Source organism: Somniosus microcephalus, chromosome 2 (genome assembly GCF_052327205.1).
Source record: "Somniosus microcephalus isolate GS21.2 chromosome 2, FLI_Smic_1.0, whole genome shotgun sequence".
Taxonomy (NCBI): domain Eukaryota; kingdom Metazoa; phylum Chordata; class Chondrichthyes; order Squaliformes; family Somniosidae; genus Somniosus; species Somniosus microcephalus.
In genome coordinates, this window is record NC_140988.1 from 45,963,701 (window position 1) to 45,982,809 (window position 19,109).

General features: G+C 43.1%; 1 protein-coding gene across 1 annotated transcript in view; it reads right to left on the reverse strand.

Annotated features, from left to right (window-relative positions):
- The window catches only part of pgrmc2 (progesterone receptor membrane component 2), a 67,670-nt gene that overhangs the window by 40,716 nt on the left and 7,845 nt on the right, over positions 1 to 19,109 (reverse strand). The window lies entirely within an intron of this gene.

Sequence of the window (19,109 nt, forward strand, 5' to 3'; positions counted from 1 at the left end):
TACCAAACCAGGTTTTCAATCCATCTAACCAATCCACCATTATATAAACATCAATCCTTCTTTAAAAGCATTACATCCTGGATTTTTGCTTCAGAAAATCCAAGAGATGCACTGCCCCTCCATAAGCTGCATGTAAATGGCATCTCACCTTCTGGGTCCCCATTCAAATGTATTGATCAGCATGAAGTTCCTGTACTTGCACAGTAGGTATGGACTAAACACGCTACAAAAATTTAGGGCTTGCCCATTCCAGTCCAAGTACAGGAAACTTTCGATTTACCAGCATCTAAATAACCTGAAATCTCGGTTAACCGGCAAAATTCAGGAGTAGGTTCAGGTAACTTTTATTACTTGCCTTCCTCCATGTGTTGTTGTGCAAGGGTGTGGCTGCAGCTGTTGCTAAGCTACAGAGACGCTTGCAACTTGTGGCCATTGTTTTGAAGCAGGGTTTGTTGCTTTATACGGAGCTCTCAGCTCCGTATCTTTTACTATAGCGTTCGGTTATCCGGAATTTTTGATGAACCGGCACCACGTCCCGTCCGTGCCGGATAAAAAAAAAAGTTTCCTGTACTCTTAACAGCATGGTAAGTCATAATTACTGCCAAACAACCTCTCTGGCACTGAAAGTTAACTTTTACAAGCGTAGAGTCTCATTCCTTCAGCTTTCAATTATTGCTGGAGATTTTTGTAAAAATTCAAACATTTAAAAAAACTTTGTCTTTGATCTCTCTTAATCCAATCTTTCATTATTTTCTTTATTTTACTTTCTGTAACTGATTTGACATTGAATTCACTATTCTAACTGGCACTTCCTGGTTCAGACTCTGTGCTGCTGATTAACAATTCTTCCAATCTGATTGGTTAAGGAGATAGTCGATTTCCCTGTTCACAGTTCCGAGATGCCCTGTAGAGGGCGCTGCACTGTTTGGCTGACAGCAACTTGCCTTGCAAAAGTCCATAGAAAGTCTATGGGCAAGTGCAATTGAACAGCTGTTGCCATTCGTTAAAAGAAAATGACTTGCATTTATATAGTGCCTTTCATGACCACCGAATGTCTCAAAGCGCTTTACAGCCAATGAAGTACTTTTTGAAGTGTAGTCACTGTTGTAATGTAGAAAACAGCAGCCAATTTGTGCACAGCAAACTCCCACAAACAGCAATGTGATAATGACTAGATAATGTTTTTGTTATGTTGATTGAGGGATACATATTGGCCAGGACACCAGGGATAACTCCCCTGCTCTTCAAAATAATGCCATGGGATCTTTTACGTCCACCTGAGAGAGCAGACAAGGACTAGATTTAACGTCTCATCCGAAAGACGGCACCTTCAACAGTGCAGCACTCCCTCAGCACTGTACTGGAGTGTCAGCCTAGATTTTTGTGCTCAAGTCCCTGGAGTGGGACTTAAACCCACAACCTTCTGACTCAGAGGAGAGAGTGCTACCCACTGAGCCACAGCTGACACTTACAGCAAAATCCAACCTATTATCAAATCAAATACAGCATAAAAGTAAGGACAGAATATATGACTTTAAAATGGGAACCTAAATTATATCTATGCACCGTGGCCCAATTATCCGACAGCATCTAACCCCACTTCACCTCAAAACTACACATGGATCTTGACTCTCCATGTGCAACACTACAGGAGACTGACACATAGCTTAAAAATATTTTGGAACCTTCTTGTCATTAACCATAATCAGACTTTTCACTTTCCTCTTGCCCCTGCGAGACACTCTCCAATTATCCTAAACTGACATTCACATGAATCAAGGCCTCATTACATTTTAATTTGTTCTCTTAAACTGAAGGAAGGTGAAAATTAACATCCCTTTACCTTCACTCCCAGGTTACTAACAATTTCAGGTAATTATTAAATTTAATATTTACCCAGTACCCTGCTTCACATGAGATGCCAATCATTTATTCCTTCTATGAAATTGCTTGTGCTTTTGTCCCTTATTTGATTGGCCTTAATCATCCACTTCACTTTTGGGATATTGAAATACTCCATGGTCAGGCTAAAATTAGTTGCAGCCACGCTCACTTGCATAAATAGTAAAATGATCTACTTGCTCACTTCAAGCTGACAACTGCTAATTATTACACTTTTTTACCTTTATTCATTTCTACTTAATTTTCCTCAACCATGTGCCCTTATTACTTCCACCCTTCTGACTGCATCCCTTATCAGTAATACCAGCCCTCTGCTTAGCTCAACTGGTCTATAAAAATATAAGCGTACAATTTTACAGTAGTAACCAACTGCAGACACAAGGTTCTTTCACCATCAGTAATGCAAGCCAGCAAGCCTATTGTAAACAGGCAGCATCATCAGCCCACGAAAATGTGGACCTCTGAATATTTGTGTTATGGCTGCCAGCTTTATTAAAGTAAATGGAGGCAAGGAGCGTCTCATATTTGGATTCTAGGTCTCCTTCGGTATTAAAAGCAGACTGCAGCAGCACTATAGGTACAAGCTCCCCAACATAGACTGCAAAATGGGGATCCCGACACATGGAGGCTGCCCCCTAAAAGGATCAAAGATCTTGTAAAATATAAACATCCCTTTGGTGACTTTACCCTCTAGGTTCCATCGCGTTCATCTTTTGCTTACTTCCATTTGCTGTAATGTCTATTTTTGCTAACATCATACTTAGTAATTCTTTCCGTACCCCCAGACAGATGGATACCTCAAAGTTTTAAATAGAAAAGACATTTAAGCTACATAAAGCATATAGCATAGATTCACCGGGTTGATGCCAGAGATGGGAAACTATAGATATGAGGAGAGACTTGAGAAGGAGGACACAAATAACCTCCCAGAGATGGCGGGGAACATAGGGTCTAATGAGAGGGAGGAACTGAATGAAATCAGTGTTTGTTGGGGAAATTGATGGGATTGAAGGCCGATAAATCCCCAGGGCCTGATAATCTACATCCTAGGGTACTTAAGGAAGTGGCCCTAAAAATAGTAGATGCATTGCTGGTCATCTTCCAAAATTCTATAGACTCAGGCACAGTTCCCATGGATTGGGGGGTAGCTAATGTAACCCCACTATTTAAAAAAAGGTGGTAGGGAGAAAACGGAGAATTATAGACAGTAAGCCCGACATCGGTAGTGGGGAAAATGCTAGAGTCCATTATAAAAGAAGTAATAGCAGAGCACTTGGAAAACAGTGACAGGATCGGACAAAGTCAACATGGATTTACAAAAGGTAAATTGTGCTCGACTAATCTACTGGACTTTTTTGAGGATGTAACTGGTAGAATAGATAAGGGAGAACCAGTGGATGTGGTGTATTTGGACTTTCAGAAGGCTTTTGATAAGGTCCTGCATAAGAGACTGGCGTGCAAAGTTAAAGCACATGGGATTGGGGGTAAGGTACTGACTTGGATAGAGAACTGGTTGGCAGACAGGAAGCAAAGAGTTGGAATAAACGGGTCTTTTTCCGAGTGGCAGGCAGTGACTAGTGGGGTACCGCAGGGATCGGTGCTAGGACCACAGCTATTCGCAATATATATTAAATGATCTAGACGAGGGAACTAAATGGAATATCTCCAAGTTTGCAGACGACACAAAGCTGGGTGGGCGTGTGTGCTGTGAGGAGGATGCAGAGAAACTCCAGTATGATTTGGACAGGTTGGGTGATTATACTGCATCTGCCATGCATCTGCCCAATGTGGATAAATGCAAGGTTATCCACTTTGGTGGCAAAAACAGAAAGGCAGATTAACTGAACGGCAATAGATTGGGAGAAGTGCAACGAGACTTGGGTGTCCTTGTGCACCAGTCGCTGAAGGTAAGCATGCAGGTGCAGCAGGCGGTTAAGATAGCGAGAGGATTAGAGTACAGGAGCAAGGATGTCTTGCTGCAGTTGTACAGGGCCTTGGTGAGGCCACACCTTGAGTATTGTGTGCAATTTTGGTCGCCTTATCTGAGGAAGAATGTTCTTGCCATGGAGGGAGTGCAGTGAAGATTCACCAGACTGATACCTGGGATGGCAGGAATGACGCATGAGGAGAGATTGGGTCAATTGTGCTTATATTCGCTCGAGTTCAGATGAATGAGAGGGGATCTCATTGAAACTTATAAAATTCTAACAGGACTAGACAGACTAGATGCAGGAAGGATGTTCCCGATGGCAGGGGAGTCCAGAACCAGGGCTCACAGTCTAAGGATAAGGGGTAAGCCATTTAGGACTGAGATGAGGAGGAATTTCTTCACCCAGAGAGTGGTGAACCTGTGGAATTCTCTACCACTGAAGGCAGTTGAGGCCAATTCATTAAATATATTCCAGAAAGAGTTAGATACAGGAAACTCTCTTTTAACCAGCACCTAAATATCCAGAAATCTCTTAACCAGCAGAATTCAGGAGTAGGTTCAGGTAAGTTTTACTATATATTAGTGGCCGTGTAACCGGGGTTCCTGGATCTGTGGCCGTGTAACCGGGGTTCCTGCACCTGTGGCCGTGCAACAGGGACTCCTGGATCTGTGGCCGTGTAACCAGGACTCCTGCACAAGTGCCTGTGGCTGTGTACGAGGCTCTTGTACCTTAGTAAGTATACCTCTCTGTAAGCCGGACTTTTTGATCAACTGGCACCACGCCGGTCCCGTCGGTGCCAGATTAAAAAAAGAGTTCCCTGTATATTTCTTAAAGCTAAAGGGATATGGGGAGAAAGCAGGGACAGGGTACTGAATTTTGATGATCAGCCATGATCGCATTAAATGGCGGAGCAGGCTCGAGGGGCCGAATGGCCTACTCCTGCTCCTATCTTCTATGTTTCTACTGGAGTATAGTTAAGAGGTTTCTAAAAATACAAAGGAATTTGATAGATTAAATAGGGAAAGACTATTTCTTCCTGACACGAAGTCATTAATTTAAAATAGTCATTAACAATAGTGAAGAGAGATGTTATGAGAAGTTTATTTATGTTGCAACATGGAATGCTTTGCTACAGGGAATAGTTGATAGAGATCGTTGTACCTTTTAAAGGAAAAGTGGACCAACTTTTGAAACTCAATGGTCCAGGGCTATGGGGAGAAATAGTGCAGTAGGATGAGTTCTGAATGGCAAAGAGCTGGCATGGATACAATGCAACAAATGGCCTCCTTCAGTGCCATATATGTCTATGTTTCTATGGCCATTGAAAGCTCATCTGCAATGTAAGCCGTTTCAGAACACCATCATACCACACTGATGCGTAACTTGGGCTTTAATCATGGTATCTAACCTAAACAAAAACAGCCCCTAAATGCAATATATACAATGTGATATGACCAAAAACTTATTTTCAATTTCTATTCATTGAACTGAAGTTACTGAGATACAGGATAGTCAATATTTTGTGCAGTAAACTGGAAAAAAGTAGTCTGGCTTACCTTTATTTCTTGTCCTCACATGATTTTGCCGCATAATAACTGCAACAGTTAATTACAAACCTACAAAATGGGAGATTATATATACATTGTAAGTAATAGCAGCTACCTTGGATAGCAAATTACAACACAGCACAGTCCAAGTTGACTATTTAATAAATCACTTACTTTTACTCAGTTTGGAAAAAGTCACTTGAGTCTTCACTATTACTAGCTTGCAACATACTGTCCAGGGTGGCTACTATTATTTAACATACACAATCTTCCATTTTGAAATCCAAGTTTGCAACTTCTGCAGCTTCTGCAGCTTTAATAATTAGGTCTTTGCAGGATTCGGTTTTAACCAGGTTTAACTGTTATCCCCCCAGTTGCCCCATTGACTTTTGCAGCCAGATGTCATTTAAAAAAAAAGCCACTACTGTATTTTCAATGATGGAAAAGTGATATAAAAGAGGATATTTACGCAGCATCTCAATTGGCGAAGGAAATCTTAGAGAGCACTGTCTGAGCATGTCAACTTCAAACAGCGGGGCCACATCTATTTTAAACAATCATTTGCCACTCAGTATTGCAAGAATATGAAAATATGTTAACAATTGGAAATCTTGTTTAAACTACAGAAGCTAGATTTTAATGGAAAAAAGGAACTATTTAAAAAAAAGACCCAACCACCCCCTCCATGTAAAAGAAAATCCTACACACCCTGATTTATAATGTAAGCAATTATTGCACAGCTCCATAGCTTATAACAGGATGAGTCGGGACAAGACTTCTCTATGTTCCATTGCTCAGTTTTTAAAGCCAGGCTGATTTAAGAAAGGTTGCTTCATATTCTGATATAAAGCCAGTTGGAGCAGGTCAATATGATGCAGAAACAATGTGCAGGGTTTGTGCTGAACCCTTTAACTTGCCTGCAGTTTTCACCAACACAGATGAGTGGTACAGCCAGATAGCCAAGCAAAGTCCAACAACTGTGAAATGCATACACTTCAATACAGTATTGCAGACATAACAAATTCCAGGAATTTCACTGGACAGTTAAAATTCCAACTGAGTTCCTGTAAAGTCCAGTTATATGTCCACTGTCTTATCTTGATAGTATCTACAAATGTCAATAGTCTACATCTGCATCCTGGCATAAAGGTAATACATGCCTGCCCATCTACTACTTTTCCAATGCCTTCCAATTGTTTCCTCCCCTGCCTAGCCCACAAAAAAGTTAAAAAAGTCATGGAGAGACAAGCATGAGCTCCAGAGGTTTTCAACTCTACCTCAGTGACTCTAAGTTATTGTCTTTCCTATAGCACAACATGCCAGCTGCTCAGCCAAGACCTCTTGCAAAGAGGGATAGAGATTACAAATCCAGAGAGAGAGAGTTAATAAATGATAAGATATCTAACACAGGAAGCAATCAACAGAGCATAAACAGGCCGGAGGGGGAAACTAAAAATCCTGCTATGTGTGGATGCTGAAAGGCGCTCCAAAATACCAAACCCTGATATGAAGAGGAGGGTAGCAACCTGGGAGGCTCTGCACCTACACACTCGGCAGCAAATGCGAAAAAAGAACCGAGGCATCAGTTAAACTGATGATCTCATTAGAGTCGAAAGATTTTTTTAAAAATTAGCAGCAGAGACTTTAAAGTTTAATTTCCCTTAATAATGTCTCCACCCTTCCACCACATACCCCTTGATCCGATTCCTCTTCACCCACTCGCAGGCTTTTACTTCATTTCAATTTTTGCTGTTTGTCTCACTATTCACTGGTTTCTCCTGGCATTTAAATGTTATCATTCTACCTCCTTCCCACTTTCCTACTCCCCAACAGCAAAAACATAATCCTCCACTCCATAAACATTGGACACCATCTCAAACAGAGGTCTTCATTCATAGACACATCAAGAAGACCTACGCTACAGTTCAATCCAACAAATAAAAAATACCACATAAACTGCAAGACATCAGGCATCATTCCAAAGAGATCTAGCTTCACACAAATATCAGGGGAAGCTAACCTACAGTCAGTATACTAGTGGGAGTTAAAAACTACATCACAGATAAACAGATACAAAATCAATCACATATAAATTACAGCACAGAAACAGGCCATCTGGTCCAACAGGTCTATGCCGGTGTTTGTGCTCCACACAGGCCTCATCCCACTTTAACAACAGAAAATGCTGGAAAAACTCAGCAGGCCAGGCAACATCCGTGGAGAGAAAATAGAGTCGACGTTTCGGCTCTAACCCTTTTTCAAAACTGGAAAGGAAATGAAATAGATCGAAAGGCCGGGCTGGGAGAGAACAAAAGAAGTGAAGAGACATTAAGAGGTATTCAAAACTAGACGAGATGGTGATAGGACTTAAAGACGGCTCTAGATTAGGTGTGAAATGTTCTGGCAGAATGAGAGACAGCTGCCATGTGGGAGAAAGGCCAAAACAAAAGATGTGGATAAAATATAAGCAAAAATGTAATGGGGGCCGAGGTTATGATCTGAAATTGTTGAACTTGATGTTGAGTCCAGAAGGCTGTAAAGTGCCTAATCGGAAGATGAGGTGCTGTTCCTCGAGTTTACGTTGAGCTTCCATGGAACAGTGTAAGAGGCCAAGGACGGTGAGGTCTGAGTGGGAACGGGGCGGTGAATTAGTGACAGGCGACCGGAAGCTCGGGGTCTGAACGGAGGTGTCCCGCAAAGTGGTCACCCAATCTGCGTTTGGTCTCCCCAATGTAGAGGAGACCACATCGTGAGCAGCGAATACAGTATACTAGATTGCAAGAAGTACAAGTAAATCGCTGTTTCACCTGGAAGGGGTGTTTGGGGCCCTGGACAGTGGGGAAGGGGGGGGGGGGGGGGTGAGGTATAAGGGCAGGTGTTGCATCTCCTGCGCTTGCACGGGAAGGTGCCGGGCGAAGGGGAAGGGGTGCTGGGCATGATAGAGGAGTGGACTAGGGTGTCTCGGAGGGAGCGGTCCCTACGGAATGCTGAAAGGGGAGGGGAGGGGAAGATGCGTTTGGTGGTGGGATCACTTTGGAGGTGGCGGAAATGGCGGAGGATGATCCGTTGAATGTGGAGGCTGGTGGGGTGAAAGGTGAGGACAAGGGGAACCCTATCGTGGTTCCTCCCACTTTACTTCAGCATAACCCCAACCGCATAACCCCCTACTCCTTTCTCCCTTGTGCACTTATCCAACTTCCCCTTAAATGCATCTATGCTACTCTCCCCAACTACTCCATGCAGTGGCTAGTTCCCCACTGTAACCCCTCTCTGGGTAAAGAAGTTTCTCCTGAATTCCTTATTGGATTTATTAGTGACTATCTTATATTTACAACTCCTAGTTTTGAACTCCCTCACAGTGGAAACATCTTCTCTACATCTACCCTATCAAATCCCTTGATAATTTTAAAGACTCCCCATTGGTTCATCGCTCCAGCCTGTTAAATCTTTCCTGATAGTTATAACCTCTCAGTTCTGGAAATAGATTTTAAATGTTCTTTTGTATTAATGGCAGTGCAATCCATGGCCTTCATCATATAACTGCAAATTGCTCCATTTGTAATAACATTAGCGTCTTGCACCTTCTTCCCCAACAGCAAAAAATGTTCATAAAACTTAAATTCCTACTACCATATGAAGGCATTTAAACAAAGAGAAAATGCTGGAAACATTCAGCAAGTCAGTCAATATTTGCGGCGATGCCGATATATGCAGATGTATGGCCACACATCCCAAAATGGAACACAACTACAGACAGGCACAGAGATGCCAAGCACAGCCACACACACGAGAAAACACTCAAACCAACACATTTAAAAGAAAATCAAATGCACATCAGCAAAACACACTGCATACAGATGCCCGCAGCAGAGAAATTACACCAAAAAAACTTACACAACAGACAAGTACCAATATCATATCAATGACACTCAGCTAGCATAGCACAGCACAAACACGTGAAGTATATCTCAGGGTGTGCAAAGCGATCAGACACAAAAACATAAGCAAACAGATCAAATCAAATTTTAAAAAATATATATTCCACAGACACCAAAATACAAAGCGTAACATTGCATTAACATACAAAAGGTTAATAGTTAGGACAAAAAAAAAGGTTGTCCCTCACATCTATCAGCATTTTATCCGCTCTCGTTACCCCTTTCGCTTCCTCTGCCTCCCCCCCCCCCCCCTTATGTGTAGACTAGAAGCTAATGATAGCAATTATTTGCGTAATGTTAATTAGTAATTTTGTTTTGAAACGCTAAGTTTTGAATACCAATACCATACTTACTCATTAAGACGGCTTCTAATTTCCTGTTTCCTGTTTATTTTTAACATTCAATAAAAGTTTTGCAGCATCAGCTTCTTGTGATTTTCTATTGCTGGCTTTACACTTTTCAGGCTCTCTCAAGCTTGCTAAATGTGAAAACTGTGAATTTCTTAAAGTACTGGAGAAACATAGCTCAAACCAAATTCTTTGACAGATACATCCACTAGATCAGCATGAAATGTCAAATAACTGGTAAAAGGTCCAAGTGGGACTTCAAGTAAAATATAACTTTTTAGACCAGAAAGGTTTATTAAAAGAATCATCTGCACTACACCCATGGGTATTCTGAACCGAGATATGGTATATCTGTCCATGACAGCATTGGTAGCAGTGACCACTGCACAGTCATTGTGGAGACGAAGTCCCGGCTTCACACAGAGAACACCCTCCATTGTGTTGTGTGGCACTACCACCGTGCTAAATGGGACAGATTCAGAACAGATCTAGCTGCTCAAAACTGGGCATCCATGAGGCACTGTGGGCCATCAGCAGCAGCAGAATTGTATTCCACCACAATCTGTAACCTCATGGTCTGGCATATCCCTCACTCTACCATTACCATCAAGCCAAGGGACCAACCCTGGTTCAATAAGGAGTGTAGAAGAGCATGCCAGGAGCAGCACCAGGCATACCCCAGGATGGCACCTCATTTTTGGGAAGCTGCAACACAGGACTACATGCACGCTAAAAAGCAGAAGCAGCATGCTATAGACAGGGCTAAGTGATCCCACAATCAACATATCAGATCAAAGCTCTGCAGTCCTGCCACATCCAGTCGTGAGTGGTGGTGGACCATTAAACAACTAACGGCAGGAGGAGGTTCCATAACTATCCCCATCCTCAATGATGGTGGAGCCCAGCACGTGAGTGCAAAAGACAAAGCTGAAGCATTTGCAACCATCTGCAGCCAGAAGTGCCGAGTGGATGATCCATATCGGCCTCCTCCCGAGGTCCCCAACTTCACAGAAGCCAGTCTTCAGCCAATTTGATTCACTCCACATGCTATCAAGAAACGGCTGAGCGCACTGGATACAGCAAAGGCTATGGGACCTGACAACATCCCGGCTGTCGGGCTGAAAACTTGTGCTCCAGAACTAGCCACGCCTCTAGCCAAGCTGTTCCAGTACAGTTACAACACTGGCATCTATCCAACAATGTGGAAAACTGCCCAGGTATGTCCTGTCCATGAAAAGCAGGACAAATCCAACCAGGACAAATCCAACCCGGCCAATTACCGCCCCATCAGTCTACTCTCAATCATCAGCAAAGGTGATAGGAGGAGTTGTCAACAGTGCTATCAAGTGGCACTTGCTCACCAATAACCTGCTCACTGATGCCCAGTTTGGGTTCCATCAGGACCACTCGGCTCCAGACCTCATTGCAGCCTTGGACCAAACATGGAAAAAGGAGCTGAATTCCAGAGGGGAGGTGAGAGTGACTGCCCTGGACATGAAAGCAGCATTTGACAGAGTGTGGCATCAAGGAGCCCTAGTAAAACTGAAGTCAGTGGGAATCCAGGGGCGGGGGGGGGGGGGGGGGATGCTCCACTGACTGCAGTCATACCTAACACAAAGGAAGATGGTTGGAGGTCAATCATCTCAGCCCCAGGACATCGCTGCAGGAGTCCCTCAGGGCAGTGTCCTAGGCCCAACCATCTTCAGCTGCTTCATCAATGACCTTCCCTCCAACATAAGGTCAGAAATGGAGAGGTTTGCTGATGACTGCACAGTTTTGTGCCATTCGCAACACCTCAGATAATGAAGCAGTCTTTACCCGCATGCAACAAGACCTGGACGACATTCAGACTTGGGCTGATAAATGGCAGGTAACATTCGTGCCAAACAATTGCCAGGCAATGACTATCTCCACCAAGCGAGAGTCTAACCACCGCCCCATGACATTCAATGGCATTACCATCGCCGAATCCCCCATTGTCAACATCCTGGGGGTCACCATTGACCAGAAACATAAATACTGTGGCAACAAGAGCAGGTCAGGTCAGAGGCTAGGTATTCTGTGGCGAGTGTCTCACCTCCTGACTCCCCAAAGCCTTTCCACCATCTATAAAGGCACAAGTAAGGAGTGTGATGGAATACTCTCCACTTGCCTGGATGAGTGCAGCTCCAACAACACTCGAGAAGCTCGACACCATCCAAGACAAAGCAGCCCACTTGACTGGCACTCCACCCACCACCTTAAACATTCACTCCTTCCACCACTGGCATACCATGGCTGCAGTGTGTACCAACTACAAGATGCACTGCAGCAACTCGCCAAGGCTTCTTCGGCAGCACCTCCCAAACCCACGACCTCTTCCACCTAGGACAAGGGCAGCAGGCGCATGGGAACACCAGCACCTCCAAGTTCCCCTCCAAGTCACAAACCATTCTGACTTGGAAGTATATCGCCGTTCCTTCATCATCGCTGGGTCAAAATCCTGGAGCTCCCTCCCTAATAGCACAGTGGGAGTACCCTCACCACAAGGACTTCAGCAGTTCAAGGCGGTGGCTCACCACCACCTTCTCAAGAGCAACTAGGGATGGGCAATAAATGCTGGCCTTGCCAGCGACACCCACATCCCAGGAATGAATTTTTTTTTAAAATCCTATATCAGACCTTCCCTTTTGTTCTTTCCTCCCCTCCTACCATCGCCCCCCCTTTTTTTTCCTCTGCTCCGTACTTGCTTATAAATTGTTCAACTGCACTTGATCCCAGAATTACACATAAATGAACTAATACAAGATTTTACAAATGCAAAGTGCCACAATCCACAAGTAATAAATACTGTAACGTACTTTCAAAAGGTAACAAAATGAAATCTCACTATTTCCCCTCCCTGCTGTCACCCCATTCACAAACGTAAAAGAATAAAAGCAGGGGGAAAAACTTCAGTCCCAAGTACAGCTTTAACCCTGATGCGAAGTGTACACGTCTGGCCTTCCATTTTTCTACATTGCCACCTCCTCCACAATTTTCAAGTAAACCCCTTTTCGGCAGACCAGTCCAAGCTGTGTACTTCTCCATCCAAAATGAATGCTAGGTTTACTCTTTGCAGGAAGCTACTTGTCAGCATGCATTGAACAAAAACAAAATACTGCAGATGCTGGAAATCTGGAACAAAAACAGAAAATGTTGGAAACGCTCAGCCGGTCACACAGCATCTGTGGAGAGAACAGACAGTTAACATAAATAAATAGAATTCCGATAGACCTATGGAAAACAAGAGGTGGTTAAATGGCAGAAGTGATATTAGCATGAGGCAACAGGAGACAGAGAAATAAAAAAACTATAAACTGCACATAAAAATAATTTGGCTGCACAGAACGTACACTCATACTTTCAACTCCTTTTGTATTGTTTTCCAATTACGTACAATGACACTCTGCTTCAGATACACCAAAGGTAGCAACTAATTTACCTCTTCGTTCTCAAACATGCCACATACAATTCCCCAGCCAAAAGTGTGCACAGACAACCGGCACCCAGACTGTCATTGCCAATGCCACTCTTCAGCTAGATTGTATACAAAAGCGGCTTAGGTGACATTTTCCCTGCAATTGTCGCCCTCTCCTTGCAAGTGCCTAGCTTCCACTCATTTCCTCCCCTTGATAACATGTATAGCAATAAGAAACTCGCTTGTGAAATACACATGAAAATGTGGATTGTCATTTTACAGCTCTGCGTTCTACAACTTTGTTAAACGTCAATGAAGAGGGACTTCTACACTATGTGACGTAAGTAGGGATTTTTCTCAACTTTTGTTTTTATATGATCCATTGTTCAGAATTGAAATAATTGTCTCGGGTACAGCACTATTGCTATCTGATACCTAATGCAATCAAAGCACTACGGCTACACCATCTTCAAGGAATATACTTGAGCATCAAGCGTCAGCTTTGGGTCAGTGGTAGAACTCTTGCCCAAGAGTCAGATGGTCGGGATTCAAGACCCACATCAGAGACTTGAGCATATCATCTAAGCAGACATCAGTGCAGAACAGAGGGGAGTGCGACACTGTCAGAAGTGCTGCTTTTTAAATGAGACTTTCAACTAGTCTGTCCACTTAAGACGCACATAAAAAAAGCCCATGGCACGATTCCAAGAGTAGCGGGGGAGTTCGGTTTCCTGGCTAACATCTATCCCTCAATCAACATCACCAAAAGCAGGTTATCGGATCATTAGCTCATTGCTGAGCACAAATTGGCTGTTGCGTCTCCCTACATCATTATACAGGTAGACCATCCTTTATCCGAACTTCCGAAAACCGAAAACCTCTGAAAACCGAAAGTTTTTTCGTTCAGCGTAAGTCGTGTGCACGACATGACCAGAGTGGTGCAAAACATGACAGGAGTGGTCCTCCGGGGCCCAGAACAAGAATTCCTGCAGATTGTCGACACGCCAGCCTTCGCTCTCAATGTTAAGTGTGACTGAGGGAGCTCTGCCTTTCCCTGTGAGCAGGGCAGAGGGTCACAGAGTTCCCTCCTGGGTAGGAGATTGCAGGCCGAGCCAGGCAGTGTGAAGGAGGTACCGGGAGAGTGAACCCAACAATACAGCAGCCCGTCCGATAGCTGCAACGGCCCATCCGATATTCTTTTCTCCCCGCCCCCCCACCCCTCCCGACCTGATTTGCGGGCCAGCTTAGCGTAGGAGTCAGCCGATATCCGGCTTTCCCGCAACTGGCGGCGGCAGTCGAGCCCCAGACCCCCGCTAAGTCAAGGAATTCAGAGAAGCAGGAAGGGGAATGAGACACAGAGCAGGGGGAGCTGTAAACAGACTGTGAGCGGCAGCACAGAGAAGCAGGAAGGGGAATGAGACACGGAACAGTCGCAAGAGGTAGCCTGAACTTATAAAATTTATATTAAATACAAATATAAAATTACCAAATTAATTTAATGTTCAGAGTTTCCCAGTCTGAAATAATACCTTCTGAAATCTGAAAATTTCCGAAAACCGAAACACAGCTGGTCCCAAGGTTTTCGGATAAGGGATAATCAACCTGTAGTGACAACAATTAAAGAACTTCATTGGCTGTGAGACATGCTGTGGTCATGAAAGGAGCTATGTCAAATGCAAGTTTGTTTGTTCTTTCTTTCAAAAGAAGCAGCATCCTTAAAACCTAAAAAGTTTTTATTCACCTGGCCTTTATACGGAAAATGAGGAAGAAATACAGCTCTACAAGAATCTTACTTCTATAACGGAGATTGCTTGCCTGAGAAAAGCAGAAAGAATCTCAATTTTTGTTAAGCAATCCATCAAGTTTGTATGTAGTCCAAGTTTGATTATTGTACTGTATGGTATCTTCCTGCTTCCGTGCAATAATCCTGGACAGTAGCGTTAGTCTGTACAGGGCTGTGCAAGAGTTTTACCATGATTTGGGATTAAATAGGCTACGTAAACCTACAAACTCAGACTAAAAGAGGCAGGTTTCAGTCCATAAAGTCTGGTTGTTGAAACTCATCAAGCCGTAAGCACGAGAAATGGTTTTGGGGGGAAAAGCACAAGCTATAGAAGTCTGCTGTTAAGTTACCTGGATCAGTTGCTTAAAACATTGAAAAAAAAAGAGTGGAAGGTCCTTGAAATGTAGCAATTCAGATAGTCAGCAGCTTCAAAGATTAACAGAATCCTCAAATTACAGCCAGATGGTTAGAGATACATAAACACACACAAACATTATACATCTCACACACTTTCTTCAAACTTTGAATAGAAGTCTTTCATCAAGTTTCTTGATGTACTTAAGAACAATATGGGTCACTAATTATGGACTACCAGGAAGCAGCGACACCCATGGAAACAAAAACTGCCCAGGCTTCAAGCTAGGAATGTTGGTACCATTGCATAATGCTGTTAATCTCATTGCAGTTATACTACACGCATTGGTTTGACACACATACCAGCCAGCTCCAGAGTGGTGTGAGCAAGCAGTGAGTTACACTAACTACCTGTACTCTCTCTCTAATCATCTAAAGTTCTGCACGTCCATAAAAACACCTCCAGACTCCCCCGATGGAGTAACTGAACCATATATGCCAAGATGATCCCAGGTTTAATCACCAATTATTTGTGTCATTTGATCGAAGTTGGTGTAGCATACAGCTCCTACTGGACATTCTCAGAGCTGGGGGGGGATGGGGAGGAAATCAGCTCGGGTTCCCACCCCTGGTTTCTATCCAGTGGCCCTTGCTAGAATGCACTTACGGAGTCAGATGAGGACTCTGCTATGATGCCCCTCCACTTTGAGGAACTGCCTAACAAGTTTCAAAATTCAGCTTTGCACAAGTTACAGTTCTATTGTACACCTTGTGTGAAAACCATGCCATGTCATGCTGATGCGGCATTACTATCCCATAAAGGTGTCCAATAATGTGATTGAACAAACGTGTATGCAAGCATATATGTTTGTTTCAGACATAACGATATGGGTAAAAACATTGCAAATAAAATTACAAATGTGAACAATTTTGTCTTTGCATCATCAAAACAAACAAATTTAAGGAGAACTTTAGGATGCAATGGGGAGCTGCAAATAAAATGTTGCAGACCTCCAAGTATTTAAGCCACTTTCAGATTGTCTTATCTTCAAAAAAATGAATGGTGTTAAAATGTTTTCTTCCCAGTGTCTCTTAATTCACCCTGGTATTTCATAACAATCTTTAAGTCATTGTAACCTTTTCCTCAGTAGCTCATATGCACATTGCTTGGCATGTACATGTTTTAGGATATGAAGCTGAAAGGCACTGTGCCAATATTCCCTAAAGCTTTTCTAGAGCATCAGAGGAAAGCAAGGCAGTTCCCATGCTGAAGGTGGGGTAGGAAAGAGGGAGCATGGTAAGGAACATAAATTTTAAGATTATTAGTCACCATGAATTATTCTTCTGCACCTCCTATCAGAACTTAGGGCAAATTCAGAGTATATAATTGCCTCATTCCCCTAAAAAAAGGGAGAGAATTTTAAAATTGAAGTAAAAAAAAGTATGGCAAAACTAGCTCCAGCACCACATAGCACCAATACTTATTTGGTATCAGCTTGGCTCAGTCAGTAGCACTTGTGCCTCAGAGACAAAAGGTGTGGCTTTCAAACTCCATTACAGACTTGAGCACCTAATCTAGGCTGACAGTAAGGGAGAGTTATATTTTCCTGATGTGTAGTCTTTCAGATGAAACGTTAACAGAGGTAGTGTCTGCCTGTTCAGGTGGGCATAAAAGATGCCATGGCATTATTCAAAAAAGAGCAGAGCTCTCCTGGTGTCCTGGCCAACATTCCTGCCTCCACCAGTAACACCAAAAACAGATTATGCATGACCTTCAGTTTATTTGCTGATGGTGAAACCTTGCTGTATGCAAATCAGCTGCTGCATTTACCTGACATAAACAGAGACTACACTTCAAAAGAAGCTCATTTGTTGTAAAGCACTTTGGGATGTCCTGATGAAGTGAAAGGCACCATATAAATGCAAGTTCTGTCTTTATTGAGAAACTTAAAAGGATATAGGTTTAAAAAAGTTATGCAAAAATAGCAGTAATACATTTCACAAATATCTGTAGCGATAACACTGCATTTGCAAAAATGATCTTTTAAGTATAAAGTTAATATTTGAGAGATTGGGCTCATGACAGGCAAGTAATGTATAACTTAGATAAGTGCAGTGTTATGCATGTGGGCAGGACAAATGCTCAACATTCATATACCCTTCAGGGAAAAGCAATAAAGGTGGTAGCGATAGAAAGAGATTTGGGCATTCGAGTGCATAAGTCTTTAAAGGTACATGAGCAATGCCGTGAAGCGATAGCTAGAGCAAATAAGGTGTAGGGGTGTATCCATAGGACAATTGAATATAAGACGAGGCATACTATTTTGTCCTTAGGCAGGCCGCACTTGGAATACTGCGTCCAGTTTTGGTCTCCTCACATGGTGAGTGATATTGAGGCTTTGGAAAGGGTGCAGAGGAGGGTCATTAGACTAATTCCCAGTTTAAAACATCTTAGTTATCAGGATAGGCTAAGAGTTGGGACTCTACACTTTCAAGACACGTAGACTGAGATTTAAGAGATAATGAAGGGAATAGATTGTGCGCCACTTGACAGTTTGTTTCAATTAAATAGGTTAGGGAGGACCAGGGGTCACAAATTTAAGTTGTATAAGGCTAGATCTAGGTTAGATGTCAGGAGCTGGTGCTTTTCCCAAAGAATAGTGAACTTCTGAAACAGGCTGCCGTTTCGGGAGGTGGATGTTGATTCGCTGAACTCCTTCAAGCAAGAGCTGGACCTGTTTCTGGCTGGGGCAGAGATCACCTCTTACAGAAGGTAGGGATTGCAGGGAATTCAGGGCCAGAGTGAGCTCCTGGACTAGTTTCGATTTCCCAGATTTTATCCCCCAAATTGGCCTGGGTTTTTAATTTTTTTTTTGCCTCTCCCAGGAGATCGCATGGTTTCGGGTGGGGTGGAGTGTATATGTTGTGATACACAAGGTATCGCAATTGTGTGGGACAGGCTCGATGGACCAGAGGGTCTTTACCTGTCCACCGTTGTTCGTAAATCTACAGTATTTTAAGTGTACATACAGTGCTACAACTAGTAACGAGACATTGCACCATTCTTATCTGCCTCCAACTCAACAACTTCCAGATGTCGAGATTAGACATGATTTTCTCAGTACATTGCCAAGCTTGCCACATAGGCAAGCCTCAATGTGTCTAACACAACGGTGCACTTGCTGTGCACAAATTTATCGTTACTTTATTTAAAAAAGAGACCCTTAGCTACAGTTTGCTGAAGGGAAAATTTTATGCTGCGGACTTCATTCAGAGAAACTACTTCAAATTAAAAAGAAACTTGTAGCATGCTGTTGAATATTAACCAGTTTTGGACAATATAATGAGGTCGTGAAGGTCGCAACACCTGAAACATTAACCCTACCTTCCTCTCTCCACGGGTGCCGACTGACCTGCCGAGTGTTTCCAGCATTTTCTATTTTAGATTTCCAGCATCTGCAGTATTTTGCTTTATTTAGTTCACTGCCACTTCCTTCCAGGAATGCCCATCCTGAAGGTCTGTACTTCAACATGATTTTTATTTGTCTCTTACCCTGTTAACCTTCATTGCAATCAGTTTTCCTTCTTGTGTTTGATCATGTGGTTGTGAAAGTGAGTTTTAATGAACACATCTCTTTTCTCAGCAACTATCCCCCACTCCGACTCATTCCATCTTTCCTGCTTCAGATCCATCCATGATCAGCTATCTTGGTGATATTCAGCATTACTTTAACCACTGCTCTCGCCACTTCGAGATCTACCCTCGCCACACTGCGCCGTTGAATGCATGCTCTCGACCTTTCTCTTCAGCAGCACCGACTGAAGGTTCTGACAAAGGGTCACAAGACCTGAAGTGTTAACCCCATCT